This window comes from Vicia villosa, unplaced genomic scaffold, assembly GCF_029867415.1.
Source record: "Vicia villosa cultivar HV-30 ecotype Madison, WI unplaced genomic scaffold, Vvil1.0 ctg.001162F_1_1_3, whole genome shotgun sequence".
NCBI lineage: Eukaryota > Viridiplantae > Streptophyta > Magnoliopsida > Fabales > Fabaceae > Vicia > Vicia villosa.
In genome coordinates, this window is record NW_026705510.1 from 271924 (window position 1) to 284009 (window position 12086).

The 12086-nt window shown below is 38.7% G+C and overlaps 1 long non-coding RNA gene across 2 annotated transcripts; it reads left to right on the forward strand.

Moving 5' to 3' along the window:
- The first annotated feature begins 2056 nt into the window (after positions 1-2056).
- Positions 2057-11846, forward strand: LOC131633682 (uncharacterized). 2 transcript variants are annotated; one of them, XR_009293386.1, is made up of 4 exons: positions 2057-2351; positions 2441-2528; positions 3220-3314; positions 3460-11846. It is a non-coding gene; the product is annotated as an uncharacterized LOC131633682 (long non-coding RNA). The 2 variants fall into 2 exon arrangements; XR_009293385.1 differs by having other exon boundaries at positions 2071-2528.
- Positions 11847-12086: the final 240 nt, after the last annotated feature.

Here is a 12086-nt window from a genome sequence, read left to right on the forward strand (position 1 = left end):
CCTAATCAAGATTTGTGATGTCTATGTCTAAAACAACATAAATCCAGAGCATTTAAGCAAAAAGATCAAGGAAACACCGATTAAGATTTGTAAAGCAAATATATTATACAACTAGTACAAAGAGTAACAAACATCCATGTGTTTAAAGTAAACTTACTAACAAACCCAACAAAAGTGGTTACAAAGAGAAGAGGAGGAGAAGAAAACCAAATCTTTCGCGGTGTCAATCACGATCAATCGAGCTCCCGACCAAGAATCTTCCGATTACAAGCCACAAATGTTGTTTCCTAAGCTCAATCTACCAAAAATTGAAGGTTGATGAGTTGGGGTTCAAAAATACCCAAAACATACCTAAAAAATATGATTTTACAACATATATACCAAAACTGAAGTCGCAGACCGCGCTAAGCGCGCCCACCGCGCTAAGCGCGCCCACCGCGCTAAGCGGGCTGTTTTTTATTGTTCTTAAGCCTCCAGACCGCGCTTAGCGCCAAAAACCCGCGCTAAGCGCCCAACTCTCTGCCAAACTTGCTCAAAAATGCTCCCAGACCGCGCTTAGCGCGGTCAAGCCCGCTTAGCCCGCTCAATAGAACAGCAAATCTTGTTTTGGTCATATCTTGAGAACCGTAACTCCGATTTGCGCCCGGTTCGAAGCGTTGGAAAGCTTATTCCATGCTCTATCTAACAATGACAACATATCAACCAAATTGGTGATTTATTATTATTTGGTTTTGAGCTTTATTCGCCGAATGAATTGATTTCGCCGCTCAAAATCGTGTGTTTGAAGCCGTGTCTTCGCCACGTTATTGCTCATGCTCCAAATACGCCTCAATACCTACAAAAATGAATAGAAAACTATCAAAAAGTATAAAAGTATATGAAGATACATCTATTCACAAAGTATACGTATTTATACACAAAACGAGGTATTATTCGAACGGTATTAACAAAAAGTATCGATAAGTGCCACTATTTACAAACACAAAATAGCTACATTTTGACACTTAACAACTCTCCCCAACTTGAATTTGTTTGTTCTCAAACAAGGCCAAACACTCAAATCTCAAAAGTTAAAATCAAAGAATCAACAAGATTAGGAAAAACGAAACAATTGTACGGTTCAAACAAAAACATACCAACAAAGTAAATACTTACCACAATCCTACAACGACAACATGAAAAAGAAACGAATCCTAAGTACAAAAATCATACAAAACATTCTAAAACAAAACAGTCTCAATCACGAATCACGCCTAGCAAAAATTCATCGGTAGATGAAAAACACCGAAAGGTGAGGACTTTGACACACACCCGACGAACTTGGAAACAATAGACAAAATTATGCGTTCATCCAAAAATAGTATCGAAAATGCAACGGCACGGATTACAAGGGCTTTCAAAATTATGCGTTCATCCAAAAATATATTCCCCTTATCTTTGCATCCACAGCTGACATGAACTTACCAACTACTATGGTAATATTCCACATGTCTGGTGTTGTTGGATGTGAGATACTATTATGGATTCTCATCCCTCAGTTCTGGAATTGGTATATCATCAACCTATTCCTTTTAATAGTTACTTTCATCTGTTTCTTCAACTTCCTCAATACTAGTATCACTAAGCTCTTCCTTGCTATACATTCAAAAGCTATTCTACCTCCGAATCCGGAACCATCTCTTTCTCAGCCTTAAGAGTTGTAATCTGCTGTAAACATTAAAAAACTAGATGCTATGTGGTTTGGTTTGGTAGATATTTCATTTAAACATATGTAATGCAGTTCTGTTTTCTTTCCTCCTTATGGATGAGCATAATGATGTGTGTTAGTTTATATATGGAATATCAATTTATAATTGCCTTCTTTTTAATGCTGTCTACTCTACTTATGTCTAGTAATGACTACGAATACTTTTAATCAATCCTTTGGGCAATGTAAATGATGAATTGGTCCATATATTCCCCTTATCTTTGCAATTTCAATGCCACTTACCTTAATTAAATTGTTGTTATTACTTAGCATTTTGTCAAAATGATCCATACGGATTTCACAAAATGGTAACAGATTAGGCAATTTGGTCCACCACCTAACATAATTTCTATATATCCATGGATCTGAAAATCCTCTACCATATTAGATATCACTGACTAGATTGATCGATCTAAAAGGCCTGACAGTGTACAATATTTTCAATTCTATCAGTCATTTTGGAATTTCCATAATTTAGGAGACTAGGTTGTATTGTCAATCATTTTTTGCTTTATCAGCTTCTCATTCACTTATCTGATCATTTTTCATGTATTTTTTGCAATTCATGTTTTTCTTTTCTCACAATTTAGGGGTTTCATAACTGGTTTGTCACTGTTCTTGATTAGCTTGAAGAATTTAGATTTCACTACAAGGGTTTTATAAAATGGTATTTGATACATGTATTATTTGCAGATTTCAGCAAACATCAAGCAATATTATGCAACCTGTTATTCTCGTATTCGTTGGAATGATTCTTTTTGGTGGTCTCCGTGCACCCAAAGTAAGATTTTGCTGCATTTAGATCTGACTTTTCAACTTGTGTGTGCTCTCAACTTTGAAATTAGCAAGGACTTTTCATGTTGTTTGTTCCCTTTATGATTAGTTTCCAGATTTGCCTTTTGCATATAATAATGTTGTTTTTCATGTTTGTTTCCATTTGCTCTAGTATTGTTGAAATATTGTGTACCCTAGAGCTTGTTTTAAGTTACAACTAACATTTATTGAATAACTATGCTTGTTTTCTTTCCTGAAAGATCATAAGTTTTATATGATTAGCAAGAAACTCATATTGGCATTGTAATTTAAGTATGCAGGCAAAAAATACATATTAAGTGATTTGCTATCTGAATAACTATGCTTGCTTTCTTTCTGACAAGATAAAAAATTTTAAGATGATTAGTAACTCTTTTTGATAACACTTGTTGTGAGATTGTCCTTCAAGTATGCAGGCAACAGATTCATGTCCTTTAAGTTAAATACTATTTGGTTGTCTTTTTCATTTGTAGAAACCAATCCGCAATTTCTTGTAAAGGTCATGACCGAAAGTCAAAGCTCATTTATTTTTGCAGGAGCTTTAATTATGGGAAACCTCTAACTTTATCCTCAAATAGTTATATCACTACCCTTTTCGTGTTCTAATCCATTTAAATGAAAACCCTGATGAACAAGTTCTAGCTGACAACAATTTGCAGGCCCGACAGGAACAAGAAATACTAGTTCTGAACCACAAGACGATAACACAAGAAGCAGAGAGAATTCAAGAAAAAGATCTAGGAGCTCGAATGAAGTAAAGAAACACGAACTGTGAATCTTCTAAATATTTCATTTACTACTACTGTTTTTTTTCTTTGAAGCTCTGCATTTCCTTTTCCTATACATTTTATGGTTTGTGTTTGATTTTCTGAGATTCTCATGGTTTGTTGATTTTATAGGTCCAAAGATCTAGAAGAATTTAGGAAGAATATGAGATGTGGTTCTATAGGTACTAAAGACTATAAGTCCCGGTTCTCAGGATCAGGCCTTAAGCAGTTGTTGTTTAGAGAATGAATTCAATTAATCTCATGAGCTACTTGGAGGGCATCTTCAAGTTTGATCTATAACAATTCTGCAACAATTGGTTTAAAAGGTCTTGTTCTTGCATCATTTTGTCCATTTAATTTACAATTTCTATAGACTTTAACAATGCATTAACCAATTGCTTCATAGTTTAATTAACTTAATACTTTGAATGAATAAAGATATCCATGATATAATTTAGTATAATGTTAAAGTTATTTAGAGACTGGTTTATTATGCAATATATAGAATTAAGATTAAGACAAAATGAAAGTTTTAAACGGAAATGTTAGTACTAAAACTGATATCCAAACCCTGTTTACAACACCAATATCATAGAGAAAATTGAAGTCAGAAAGAACGTTACATAGATAAAATAGATACTGTAGAATTATTTGCTCCATGTTTTGTCTCTTACAATTGACCTCGTAAGTTAGCGCGCACTTCGTAATTCTCTGCGGAAAAAGCATTGCTCATGCTTATATAACATCATGAAGGTTTTCTAAATATTTGTGACTACTTAGTATACTGGCTTAACCGCACACGTAGTCGAAACATGGAAATTCTATCATAGTTGAAACAACAGTTGAAGATGATATTATATATGCATGACTGAAAATAGATGGAGTAAAACTGCTATATGGAAATTCTGTTAGAAAATGATTAGGATGAAAGATAAAACACATGAGATCAATATTCTAATTAATGTAATTAGATAATACTAATAGATCAAATTATAGAGAAGAAAATTCTGCCGTCGAGAAATGACTTCCCTAGTAATAAGCATAAACCATGACATACTAATTGGACAAACAACTTAAAATATTATAACTTATTTTTTTAACAAAAGATAATCAAATCAAATTGTTTAAACTATAAGCTATCATGTAAATAAGATTGGTTTGGTAGATTTTTGTTTGTGTTTATTCTCAATTTGCTGCAAATATGCAATTGCTCATCAAATAAAGCTCAAGGACATAGAATTGAAACGAAATACAGGATATTTTAGTTGCATACGTCGAGTAAATTTTATTATTTTGTATAAAAATGTAATGCAATTCTGTTTTTTTTTTCTAAAAATTTAAATTTAGTGGTCAGAAAGTTGTGTATGTTTGAATGGATAATTTTTATTTGGAGATGTAAAATTTCTTTTTTTTACCAATTGTCAAATAGTGTAGAGGAATTATAATAATTTGTTAATGTTTTTTGACATATCAGTGCTATAGTATTGTAGTGTGGCAGAATTACCAGTCATGCCTTCACATGTTACTGCACCATTTTTTATGTGCATTCCATGTAATGCGCGACCTGTTGTTGCTTCATCCAATCCTGCCATTTTTGAATTCCATTAGCAGCTGCCAAGCGAGCCGCACAATGTGCAGCTTGCTTTTCTTTTCACGTTGCAGTCTTCGCATGTCCGAGTTGAATGGGTATCCAACTATCTCTAAACTTTTTGATTTTATGTGACCAATTATGTCACAATGATCACAATTTGGATTGGATCCGCCTCGCCACTTTTGTTTTCTGCCACTAGAATCGAATGCTGCTCCTGCATCTAGTTTGTAGATGATCCACTATAGTAGAATTGTGGCTTTGACATCAGTGAATTGCTCATTGTCAAGGCAGCTAAGAAAAAGATGAACTTTTTTATCTTCTTCTCTTTTCATAAATTCCTTGGAGGCTGATGACGGGCTATTAGTGCACATCATTTAGCATGAAAAATCGTCGGATTCTGAGAAGAATCAAACAAGTTAGAAGCATTTAAGTGAAAAAAGCTTAAATAATTGCTTTTGGGTGGAGAAAAGGACATAGTGAAAAAATTGGTGAAAAAAGAAACAAAAAACACGCTGAAGTTTCTGGAAAATACGCGCCAACAACGTCCCCACGCTATCTTCTAATGCGCCCGCGCTGAAAAGTATCACGCCCGCGTTGAAGCATTGATGGCACAAAGCGCTCGCGTTGAGAGGCAGCGCGCACGCATTGCAGTTTTTCGACACGTTTAACATCCGCTTTATAAGGAAAAGGTAGAGAAAAATAGGAGTTCGACCAAGTCCTCAAAGTGACGTTTTGCTGCAATTTTAATTAAACATGAGTAGTTAGATTCTCCTAGTTTAGGTCGAACTTGATGATGAACCTGTTTTACTTTATTGAGACATATGATCGGATGATGTTAATGTATTGTTCTAACTTATTGTTATTATTCAATTATTGATTGTGCACATTATGTTTTGATTGTTACGTCATTGGAATCGATATTGATAAATATTGACTACTGACCCTAGGGCTATCTATTTGAACTAATTTAATTGTTGAATTCTCTAATTGACTAGGGATAGTATGATTAGGAATTGAAAATAAGGGACTAACGCACTCTATTGCCTAATTTGACGGGACAATTGGCCTGAGGGATCGGGGAGTTAACGCTTAGATTAGTGAGCTATACGTCAAGGGATTGGGTATAATGATAGAGTTAGTCTGTCGTATAACTCTGTAGTCAGTGCATGTTTGTTAATGCGTGTTTCATTAATCAACTAAAATTATGAGATTATGATAAGACGACTTGACCTCTTTTCTCACTATCGCTTTAAAAACATTTTCTTGCATTTTCGACTAAACAAATCTTAAAAATCCCCCCGTTTACTGTTTTAATTTACATCACATAATATTTCTTGTTTAAAGTTCGCAATCCCCGTAGAGACGAATTTTATTTTCATTACTTTGATAACATTGCTAGTACACTTGCAGGGTAATTTTATCATCTAGTTTTTGACGTCGTTGCCAGAGGCTGTTTACATTCTCAACAAGGCATAGTGAGTTACTTGTTTTATTTTTAATTTTTGTTTAATTTTAATTTTGTTAATCTGATTATTCACTATTGTTCCGATCTGACCCAATGTCCAGGCATGACCCAATCCACTTTTGCACCCAGAAGGCCAATTAGCCTTGGCACAACCAGTGAGGGCAAAGGGAAGCTCCTTTCCTCCTGTCCCTCCGCCGAGGACACATCCTCACCTGGCCAACGGACCAGCGAACCAACGCTACCCTTGGCCAGACCTCCACGTAAGCCGACACCAAGACATCCCTTTTGCTCCTCCGTCAGTGACAGATGGACACTTGCTCGCTGGGCACCGTTGCTTCCTAGAAATGCATCTCTGTCTCGCCTCAACGGCTAGTTTCGGGCAGCCTTCCAGAATTTCTAGTTTTACGCCTAGATTCCCGTATGTCACATATTTTGTGCCTGGATCCTTGATCCAACCGAAATATGGACCAATGGTCAAGTGTTGGGGACATTATAAAAACCCTCTCATATGGACCAATGACCTATTGACTTTTGCATTGGAGTGCCTTATAGGTACACCACCTTCCTTTAAATTACCAACATTATACGCGAAGTCGCTGGCCCACTTTCAGGTTCTAGTCAACCGGTAAGATCATTGGCGCCGTTTGTGGGAACATCTGTTCTCCCCATCTTTCTTTCCTTGGAAACCAAAGATCCAAACAGTTTTTCAAGATTTCAACCATGGCCAGTCACAACGACAACCGCAATGTTCACCCCTCCGTCATTTCTCCCGAGCACCAAACCAACCTTGCCAGCATGAATCCCTTTTTGGAGGACGCAGTTCCTCCGAAAAGGGACGGAGCCACCGCATCCCCCTCTCTGAACGGCGCACACGATCTTGGCACTCAGTTCGATGACACTGGCAAGATCAAGAAAGTTCTGGAGGATGCACCTGAAATATTCAAGCAGATTCCTATGCCGACCAATGCCGACATTATCCTAGCAGTCTTGGTCGAGGCATTCAACAAGACAAACTCCTTAATCATGCACCAGAACAAGAGGATCAGAGCACTAGAGAAAGCACGCCTTTCTAGATCTCCTCTGCGGAGACACTGAAGAGAATCCCGGAGTCCATCATTGCGACATAGAGAGCACCGCTCGACTCACGAGGAACAAGAATCCCTAGGTGTCAAGAAACATGATTGCATACCTCCCCGCAGGAGCCCGCGCTCCCCGGTGACAAAGGACCGGTTAAGAACTCCTTCTCCTCCCCCCCCCGCTCGACTCGAAGGACCGGTTAAGAACTCCTTCTCCTCGCCAAGAACGTGGTCCTCGATACGGTAGATGCAACACATCTCCTGCCCGATCTCCTAGCTCCAGCAACAAAGACGTGCCTCGGGGCCCGTCGTCTCTTGAAATAATGACTACACGACTACCTAAAGGATTGGAGAAGCTCCACCTCTAGGCACCTACGACGAAACAAGCGACCCTGACGAGCACATCAAAAATATCGACGCTCTCCTCAATTATCGTGGCGTCAAGGGCGCCATCAAATACTGGTTGTTCCCCATAACACTAAGAAATGGGGCCATGTCCTGGTACAAGAGCCTCCCTTATGGGTCCATCGCCTCGTGCAAATAGTTAGGGAGGATGTTCTTCAAACATTTCACAGCTTCTCACCTACATCCGAAATCAGATGCCTCACTCGAGATGATAATCCAGGGAAAGGACGAGTCCCTCCGGACATATATTAAGAGGTTCAACAAAGAAGTCGTCCTAGTCTCCACGACAAATGACATGAAGAAATATCTGCTCAAGCGAGGCCTGCGCCCCCGCGGCAACTTTGCCAAGGTAGTTGGCATCGAGACCCCTCTTACCCTGGACACCCTCCTCCTCAAGGCCAAGACATACATTCAATACGAGAAAAATGAAGTAGCCAATACTGCCCGATATTCGAGACACCAGAAGAATGCAAAATCCTCGAGGCCCGGTGACTCCTCGATATCTCATAGGGGAGGATACAAGAACAAAGAGGAAAGATCCCATGAATCTTGGGAATACAAGGGACAAACTGGCCGTTTTCATGAGTACACGTCGCTGTCCGCCTTACGAGAAAATATTTTCCGAGTGCGCCAATGCAGTTTTCTGTGAGGCTGGGGTTCGCTTTCCCCGACAAACGCTAGCAAAACCAAACAAAAACAAGACTAAATACTATCAGTTCCACAAGAGCCACGTGCATACCACTGAAGACTACATCAACCTCGAGAATGCCATCGAGATCCTGATCTGAGACGAGCATCTCAAAAAATACACAAAGAAAAGGGATGATGCTCGGCAGGAACCCTGAGAAACGAAAAAATTTCGGGAAAGAGAAACCCCCTTTAGATGATGTCAGTATGCCCGTATCCTTGAGCGTAACACGACTAGAGGACTTCTACGTCCCAGACGAAGACGCGCTCCCCTTATATCTAGCAACACATAGTCCCCGGGAGAACTTTACCTCTGCCTTGGTCATATCGGGTGGGAGGGAGCAGCAAGATGACCGTGGGCTCGGTCAAAAGAAAATTCGAGCAACCCATTAGTACAAGCTCCAACACTAGTTCCACCCTTAACAAGATCCGAGGCACCTCCGTTCCTATAGCTTTTTTCTGAGAGGAACTCCCCGGCGGTTCCCTTAACTCAAGCATTCCCCTGCTCGTACTGGCACAAATGACGAACTTTGATTTCTGAGGCATTTTAGTTAACCAAGGGAGCTCGGTCGATATCATGTACTCACAGCTATTCTCCATGCTGCAATTGGATGAAACATACCTGACACCATACGTAGGTTGTGACCTACAAGGTTTCAATGACAGTTATAAAGCCGTGAGGTACGTAGAACTGCTCGTCACATTCGGGGCCGCAGAAATGTCTAGATCTATCAAAGTTCAATTCCTGGTGATAGACTACCCCTCACTTTACCAGCACATCCTTGGCAGGCCGATGCTGGCCGAACTGATACTTGTGCCTTCCATAGTGCACATGAAGATGAAATATTACACCTCCAAGGGTCTCTTCGCCACCCTCCACGGGGACATCGAGGCTGCAAGGAGATGCTTTAAGGCTGCGTCGAAGGGGCTAAACACCATCAGTGCGCTGGCAAAAAACAAGCTCGATCTGCCCAACAGCTCCGAAGAGCCTAGATCATTACCTTGCATCGACTGTGAAGTCCACTTGAGGCCTTGGAAGTTCCATTTCCTTGAGAGAAATCAAAACCCTAATTGGAGGTCCATTGCTTAGGAGGCTTCTTGAAACAAACTGTCTTGAATATTTGAGGGCAAATTTGAGTGTGCAACAAACCTCATCTTCACAAAATTTATGAAATTAATTTGAGGTGTACTCCTTCCCTCGATCACTTCTCACTTCTCAGCATCTTTATAAATATGCCACTTTGTTTTTCAACTAATGCTTTAAATTTCTTAAAGATTACAAACACTTTAGATTTTTGTCTCATGAAATTTACCCAAGTCATGCGGGTAAAGTCGTCAATAAACATGATAAAATACATATTTTGTCATGAGACAAAGTATTCATATGGCCACACACATCTGCGTGTACAAGTTCCAACACTTGTTTAGCTCTCCATTCACCTTCCTTTGGAAATGGTTGCCGGTGGTGTTTTCCAAGCACACAACCTTCGCACACACCCAATTTTTCTTCGATTCTTGGCAGCCCATACACCATCTTCTTTTGATAGAGTAACTTAAGGCTTTCGTAATTCAAATGCCCATGTCTCCTGTGCCATAAACATGAGTCATTTTCTTCTCTAGCCTTCATGCTTACATTTTTCTCATAGTTGAAAGATAGTGGAAAGCTCCTGTTGGTAGTCATCTTCACAACAACAACACTTCTTCTTTCTGAGTCAAAAATTCTACACTCTCTATTCTCAAAGTTTAGTGAATAGCTGTGCTTTAGAAGTTGTCCAATGCTAAGAAAATTTTCGTCTAATTCCGGCACATAAAGCGTGTCATGTATGACTTTGCTTCCTTGCTTCGTGGTGAATCTAATGCTTCCTTTCCCTTTCACTTCGACATGTTCTCCATTGCCCAATTTAAACTTTGAGCCGAATGAAGAATCAATATTTATAAATGCTTCCTTTTGTCCGGTCATATGGTTGCTACAGCCGTGGTCTAAATACCAAACATTTTTACCTTCTTCATGCGATGCTTTTTGACAAGAAAAAAACAAATTTCTTTCATCAGATTCTCCCTTTGCGTACAAAGCATGTTGCTGATTTGCAAGACGACAATCCTTTTGAAGGTGCCTGAATCTCTTGCAATTGTGGCATTACGGTTTGCCTTTGTTTCAATAGTCCTTCTCCTCATGAGTGTTGATGTTACAAATTTTGCACCATTTGTTTGATGCTTCATTCCATCTTCCGCCATTTGCGACTCTTCCAGATATTCCACGTGAGTTTCAACCTCTTCCTCCGCCTCTTCCAAATCTGTCACCTCTAGAAGACTCACCTCTAGTTTGTATTTGGTGCTTATTTTCATCATTGTTGGGCTGAATGTTGAGTTTAGATTGAAAGGCACTCTCAATTGATTTTTCAGAATGTTGTAACATCCTTTGCTCGTAAGATCTCAAAGACCCCATCAACCTTTGAACAGTCAAGGTTGATAGATCCTTGGTTTCTTCTATCACACCCACCATTGGGTTAAATCTTGTTGTCAAACTAATCAGAAATTTGTCAACAATTCTGCGATCTTCTATCGTATCACCATGCGACTTCATCTGATTCGCCAACTCGGAGAGCCTGTTGAAGTATTCGTTCAGGCTCTCGTTCTCCTTAATCCTTTCATTTTCATAATCTCTCTTAAGAGATTGAAGCTTCACCGTTCACACCTTTGAGTCTCCTTCGAACTCTTGTTGTAGGATACTCTTGGTTTCCTTCGATGTTTTAGCTCTCATAATCCTTGGAAAATGGATAGAGAGACTCCTCTTTGAATCATCTCGAGAACTTCAGCATCTATGATCTTCTTCTTCAACTCTTCAAACCGTTGTCTTGATTCTTCAGCTTTTTCTTTTAATTTTTCAGCCTCTGTTGGTGCCGGTTCTTCATACTCATTTTAGACATACCCTAGAACATCCAAAGATGTGAATAGAGTCTCCATTTTAACAATCCAAAAATCATAGTTCTCTCCTTCAAATAGAGGAACTTTGACATTGCTGTAAGTTATGGAAGGGTTGTTTGTGGAAGCCATAACTTTTGTTGTTTTTGTTGCAACTGCAAGGATCTGCAGCTCTGATACCACTCTGTTGGTGGTATTCTAGAGGTGGTATGTGATAAATTATAGTGTTACAGGATTGTGCGGAGAAAAATTAATTTTCGTCACTTTTTGCACTATACTTCTACTGGTGGATGACCATTGAAAAACTCTGCTTTTATTGAATTCACCACACACTTCTTTCTCTCAACTTAGCATTACTAAGCCTTTATATAGGCTTGAAGGAAACTGATATAGAATACAAATAGGTTGATAATCAAGATAAGGACTCTTTGGTTCTCTCAATCTTAATGATAAAACTCTACTACCATAAATCTAAATAAAGACAATCATTATAATGTGATGGTTCCACTTCTCTTATAATGCTTACTAAAGATAGTGGTGGTTACCACACATTAATTTATATATATATATATATATATATATATATATATATATATATATATATATATATATA